Genomic DNA, 7,587 nt, shown 5'->3' with positions numbered 1-7,587 from the left:
ATTAATAAAGTAACCGACATTACAATAATTAATAAAATAACTATTCAGAGACGGGTGAGTCTAACATAACAATAATTAATAAAGTAACCGACATTACAATAATTAATAAAATAACTAACATAAAGTGTTCATAAAATAACCGACATAATAATAGTTCATCAAAAGTGTTCATAAAATAACCTACATAACAACAGTTACAAAAGTGTTACTACTAACTAGTGCGACTACGTGATAAATACAAAGCTTTATAAAAGTGCCTATACAACTCATCATCTGGACTAGCTTGATGTTCACTCAACCCCTGCTGTATAAGATCACCGATCTGCTGTAGGATAGGTGGCGGCTGTGAACTAGAAGCATCTGCACTGGTGGGCGGTACACTATAACGTGGGACCTGAGGTACACCATCTGGTCGCACCAGCAGTGGATGAGACACCTGATAGAACCACTCCAAATATCCATCTTCACACTCAGATGGATATGTAGCTGGACGAAGCTTGGGAAATAGCTCTGTCACTGGCGTCACATATCCCAACCATTCCACATCTACATCAAATAATCTAGCAGGATCTGGAAGTGGCGGTGAAGGAATATACTGGATATATCCGAATTGTCTCAAACACCTCTCTGGTAGATATTTCGCTACAGTGCTGCATAATCGAATGTGACCAGTATAAAGTGTGATATCATCAAAAGGAATGACACCCCTGTGATTCTCCCATGGTCTCCATATAACATCTGCAGGTGTCAATGCATCAATAATACTTCTGTATTCGTGGACCTTATGCTTGCCTTGCTTATAGCACCATCTATTCATTCGGGCAAAACATTCCACGTCAGCACCCTGATCACCTCTATTACAAATATTCGGAAAATATTCGTAAATCCAGCACTGTTACAAATAAAAATATTAAATAATTAATACTAACAATTAAATACAACATAAATAAATTAAATAAATAATTAACAATTAATACTAAAATATAATTGATACCTGAAGCAACGTCATGTATCCACCTAGCTGTTTGGTGTCATAATAGCAGGCATCTGAGAGGTAGTCATAAAGCACCACTAGTGCAGCAGTACCCCATGCATATCTATCTATACCATCTAAATATCTGAATAAAGGGAGGTACTTCGCATCAACTAGAGTATGACTCTTATCAGCGAAAATAGTACTCCCGACTAAATTCAACAGATATGCCCTAGCAGCACAGTCAAACCTCTCTGCTGCACACTGCCTTCTGAACACCTCCTTCAACCAATCCAATCTATAGTGTGCACCTCTAGTCTTTCTGGTCTCCTCCCAGATCTCTTCCGTGGTCACTCCTAATAGATGGACGGCAAGATTACATGCTGTTACTCTATCTACATCGGGTGGACTGTAGAACTCACCCCTAATAGGCAATCCGAGAAGATTGGCAACATCATCCAAAGTAATCGTCATTTCACCAAATGGCATGTGAAATGACGATGTCTCAGAATGCCATCTTTCAACAAAGGCAGATATCAAGTTGTTGTCGATCATCTTCAAACTACCTCGTTGTAATGGGTTCAGACCAGACAAATTCACTCAATTCTCTATGGGTCGCGGAAGTACCGGCGGAGTAAATTGTTGCATTTTCTTCCCATGCGCAACAATTTTCAGCAATGGTCGCTCCTGTATACACAAAAAAAATATATGACATTAAAATTAAATTTAGACAACAAATAATAATTAATTTAAATAAGTAATAATTAATTCAATATACCTCGCCAAACCATAGTCTAGCTGAAACATGATAACGGTATCGTGTAAGGACAGACAAATCATAAGGTCCTCCAGGATACCGTGTGAGCTCACCAGGTCTCTCAGCTCCATCATGTTCCTCCTCCATATGCTCTCCCTCATGAGCAGGTGCAGCCTCCTCCTGCTCATGTACATCCACCTGCTCGTGCACCATATGCTCATATACCACATCTTCCTCATGCACTGTAGAAGGCTCCCCCTGATCATTATGTCCCTCATCATCGTCTTCAATAATCATACGTCTTCTTCTCCTTGAAGCTGTCGGTCGAATCCTCTCTGGGGGATTCATCGGAGTCGATGTAGAAGTCTCAGTGTCCCGTGTAATTCGTATGATTTTGCCGTCTCTTCCTCGTGCACCAACTGAAAAATTCGATGTAGAAGTCTCAGTGTCCCGTGTAATTCGTATGATTTTGCCGTCTCTTCCTCGTGCACCAACTGAAAAATTAAAATATTAAAAGAATTAAATCACAATAAGTTATAAAATTATAATTAATTAAATTAAAAAAAAAATATACGTAACTTCTGGAAAACTTGATGCTCAAGTTCTCCAGTAACTACCGGAAATATTGGCAATCAAGTTTTCCGGAACACTTTCTGTACTGGATATATTAGAAATAAGTTTTCCGGAACACTCTTCTGTACCGGAAAACTTCGTACAAGATTTCCGGTACCGGAAAACTTTAAAACAACGTTTCCAGAGTACAACCTCTGTACCAGAAAACTTGTTTCTCAACTTCTCTGTAAATTTTGAAAAAAAACTTACTCTCTGTTCTGGAAATGTAAAAATGTGGAATGGTAATTTTGTGAGGTTTTATTATTTATACGAGGGCAAAATAGTCATTTCATTCTAAATTTGGGGGTATAGGTATAATAAGGAGGGTACAAGGGAAATTTTTCTTTAGTTGAGGGTCCTTACTACAAGCATTTACTCTAACTCATTTTTGTATACCCTCCATTTTTTTCCTAAACCAGCAAACCACTCACGACCCATGTTTTGGAAACTCTCCCCACACACCACAAAACTCACCCCACAACACCTACACAAACACTCACATACAATTTTCTACCCCTTCTCCTTCCTTTCTCATGGTGTCACCTTTTTCTCTAGACTATAGTGTATGTTCGAGATGGTAATGATGTCGTCGACTTCAAGGATTTCCAATTGACCCAAGTCCAATTCGATTACTTATGTTGATTCGGCCCCACATTATAATCTGAAAGCAGCCAACAAGGGTTCGTGTCTACAACAACTCCAATCAATAATCCCACCAAATCTACTAGTATTGATTTCCATTCAATGTGTATGTACCCTTCCATGTTGGAACTCTTTTCTATACAAACAATGTTTTTTGACACCAACAAAGATACACTATTCTTATCCTAGTACCTTTCACTCTCCTCAAGTCATACTTACTTGAATTTCGAAGTACTTGCATATACCACGTCATCTACAAAGTTCAAAGTCTTGTTCGAGTTCAACCATCTAAACATTCTCCTTAGTCCAGTTCCGATCAGAACAACAATATTATTCATTTTATAATTTACAGTTTTAAAAGTTACTACTTACATGCCATCGACACCACTTCATTCTTCAACATTAACTTGAAATTTTAGTTTTGTTTTTAAAAAATTTGTACAAGTTGTTTTAATCTCAAAATTAGTTTTGAAAATGTAATTATGAAACTAGTTTTTGAAACACAACAAAACGTATTTTTGAAAGACATAACTCAATTATGTATATTCAACAAAAAAAAAATAAGTATTCAATTATGTATTATAGAATTAATTATATTTTGTAAGTTATGTGTTATCATTAAAATGATTTACACTATTTCTATCACTAATTATAAGTAACATTTAATAAAAAAATATTGCCCCTAAATATAAGCACCCTATCATTTGCTAGGAGTATTTATTTTTTTATACACACATTTTATTAATACTATTAATTTATCTTATAATACGAAAAGTAAAGCTCGATACATTCAAATATGAAAGTACTTCTAAAATGAGAAAGTACAAGTACTAGAACTTATACCATACTTGAAGTCAAACTCGACTAATAGCCTCTGCAGGTCAGACCATAGCATAGGGCCTCAAAATTTTGAGAGCCCCAATATATATATATATATATATAGTACATTTTCTTAAGATTTAAAAAAAATTATTAGATATATATATATATATATATTATTTTCAAATATAATCTTAATTAATATTACTAATTAATTTTAAAATATCAAAAAGTCAATATTAAATATATATATATTCAAATGACAATTTTTAATATATCAATATTAGATTATCTATGATATTAGAATTTCTCCTATATATATATATATATATATTCAAATGACAATTTTTAATATATCAATATTAGATTATCTATGATATTAGAATTTCTCCTATATATATATATATATATATTCAAATGACAATTTTTAATATATCAATATTAGATTATCTATGATATTAGAATTTCTCCTATATATATATATATATATATTCAAATGACAATTTTTAATATATCAATATTAGATTATCTATGATATTAGAATTTCTCCTATATATATATATATATATATTCAAATGACAATTTTTAATATATCAATATTAGATTATCTATGATATTAGAATTTCTCCTATATATATATATATATATATTCAAATGACAATTTTTAATATATCAATATTAGATTATCTATGATATTAGAATTTCTCCTATATATATATATATATATATTCAAATGACAATTTTTAATATATCAATATTAGATTATCTATGATATTAGAATTTCTCCTATATATATATATATATATATTCAAATGACAATTTTTAATATATCAATATTAGATTATCTATGATATTAGAATTTCTCCATATATATATTGGGTACATTTTATGATAACTTACTTAAAAATAATAGAAATTGTTTAAGACTCATTCGATACCGATTAAAAAAATAAATTTGATATTCAATAATCTAGATATTCACTATTGGATATTTTAATATGATAAAAATCATTTTTTTTAAAGTATCATTCAAAAATAATTTTTACGAAGAGTTTTTCTAAGTAGTTTTTATTTTAATCATTTTTTAAAATTTCATTGTCCAAAAAAATTGTAACACTTGGATGAAATACTTAAAATAATATTTTAAAATGAATTATTTAAATAAAATTTTCATTTGAAGCATTGTTTTTAAAAGTCTTTTTAAAAAACATTTAACAAAAATATAAAATACTATAAAAACTATTTTTAAAAGAATCTTAAGCAAATGAACCTATTGTCAATGTGTTGCAATAGTATAGTGGCAAAATATGATGTTTTCACGTCCTCAATCATAGAATCGATTCTCAAAAGTGTCCAATTTGTTTAAGACGACCTTGCTTGCGGTGCTGTGTTTTTTCACATTATTTTATCACGGGTAAAATTGATAATTTCCTTTTATATTATCATTTTTCTATTTGAGTTAATTTGTTGTTGTAAACAAACACAATTTATGACTTTTTAAATTTTTATTATGATTTTGTATTATAAATTGAATAATATAACTCGCATAATTAAATTATATAAAAAAATTCATATTTTTTTATGGATGTACCTTATTTTTATATATATAAAATGTCTTATTTTGCACCGGTACTAGGACCCAATGTTGGTATCATACTAGTACCTATGCGTCATAGTCAAATACAACCTTTATTTTAGGAATATTAACACATTAACTATGCTACTTTTTTTAATACGAGTAAAAAATAATAATTGATGTTTGTAAAAAAGGATGAATGTAGTCTTTTAGAAAAGAGATAGTAATAATTTTTGGATAAATCATTATTTTGGTATCTGAATGTGCAAAATATAGTCAATGTAGTCTCTGACTTGACTCAAAACTCTTACAAATAGTTGTCAGTTTACTCCTTAACATTAAGTTGTTAACTCTGTAAACTTGCTGACGTGACTATTACATTGCATCTGACGTGTCACATCGCTCTTTCTCTTCCATGTGTGTATTTGACTATGCAGGATCACAATGACAATAAATTAAAGATATACTTTTCATTATTCATATTTCTCAACCTTAAACTACCCTCAACTTCTTCATTTTCTTCTCCTAATTTTTTCTACCTTCAAAAACCATAAGCTTAATCTCACCAAACACCAACTTCACTATTGATTACAAAACCTCTTTACTTTCTCAATTTAGTTCTAAAAAATCCCCCAAACTTCAAACCCTATTGTTTGGAGCTTCTCAAAATAAATTCAACCTCACTTCCCCACTTGTAATAGCTTCAAAAGGTGAAGTTTTTCTCAACAACGTTATCATTATTTATGATTTCAATTTCATACATCTCGTTCTTCATGATAATGGAAACTTAGTCTTAAAAGTTGGACTAGTTTTTCAAATCCAACAAACACCATTTTATCAAATCAAAACATTAGTGGTGTTGAACTTGTTTCAAATAATGAGAAATTATAGTTCATCACTTCACAATTTTTGATTTTCAATGATGATTCAACTTTTCAATGCAAGAAAAATGAGTATAGTAGATTACCCTTTTCTCACGTCTTACAATGGTGTAACAAGGTTTAGAAAAAAAATTCTTGATCATGATGGCCATTTTAAAACTCTATAGCTTTTATCTTGAGCTATTGGGGGAAGAAATAAGAGGAAGAAGATAAGAAAGAAATTGGAGTAAGAAATTTAAGGTTAAGGAAGATGAAAAGTCAAATGAAAAAAAATAAAAGATATATTTTTCATATAATCAATAATTTTTTTTTTAATTTACTGTCATTTTAATCATTGTCTAATCAAATACACATGTGAGAACATGACATATCAAATACCATGTAATTGTCCATATTATCAAGTTAATAAAATTAATCTTTAACTTAATGTTAGAAACTAAGTGACAATTGTTTAGATGAATGAAAAACTAATTTAAAATTTTAATTGAATAAAAAAATAAAATAATACCACATCATTAATTATATACATTTTTTTTTACTAAATTAATTACAGGCATTTGCCTAATGTAAAAGGACAAAATGCAACCGAGAGGGGTTTGAACTTTATACCATTTCCGTGTGAGTTGCATATGACGTATGAAAACGTTTATTTATTTATTTATTGCTACACCATAAAAAAACCGCGGATACTTTAATTAACGTGTCAATTAAAGCGGTGAAACCCGCGTATTTCCTTCTCTCGGATTAATGGAGGAACCTTCACAACGTCTACTGTCACAAACCAATAATCACAATTCACACACCCCAACACACAAACACCAAACTAAAATCAAATAAAATACTCTAAAGTTTCTACATATTATCATTAATATTCTTCATATATGGGCAATTCAAATAATAATAATAATAGTAACATTCTTCACATATGCCACTTCTTCATCGTCGCAAGTCACAACACAACACCTTATTCTTTTTTTATTTTAATTTTAGTCTATTTCGTTTGTTTTGTTGTAAATATTTTATTTGAATTGTATATAACTTTTATAAATATATTAATTCTATTGATAAAATATAATGAAATTTTTAGATGATTTAATATATAATAAATAAATAAATATTATTGAGATTGTATTAATATTAAAGAAATATGACTGGATATTATTAACAATTAATATAAACTATTGATTTATCACCTATAATTTACATCAATCAATAAATATATAATTAATGACTAAAGTCTTTTACATTTATAGGCTTATGATGATTAAAATAATTTATGACAGAGTAACATTGTAAATAAAATTGTTGTTATGATAAGACGGAGGAG

This window comes from Cicer arietinum, chromosome 1 (assembly GCF_000331145.2).
Source record: "Cicer arietinum cultivar CDC Frontier isolate Library 1 chromosome 1, Cicar.CDCFrontier_v2.0, whole genome shotgun sequence".
Lineage (NCBI taxonomy): Eukaryota > Viridiplantae > Streptophyta > Magnoliopsida > Fabales > Fabaceae > Cicer > Cicer arietinum.
Note: the sequence above shows the minus strand (reverse complement) of the source record.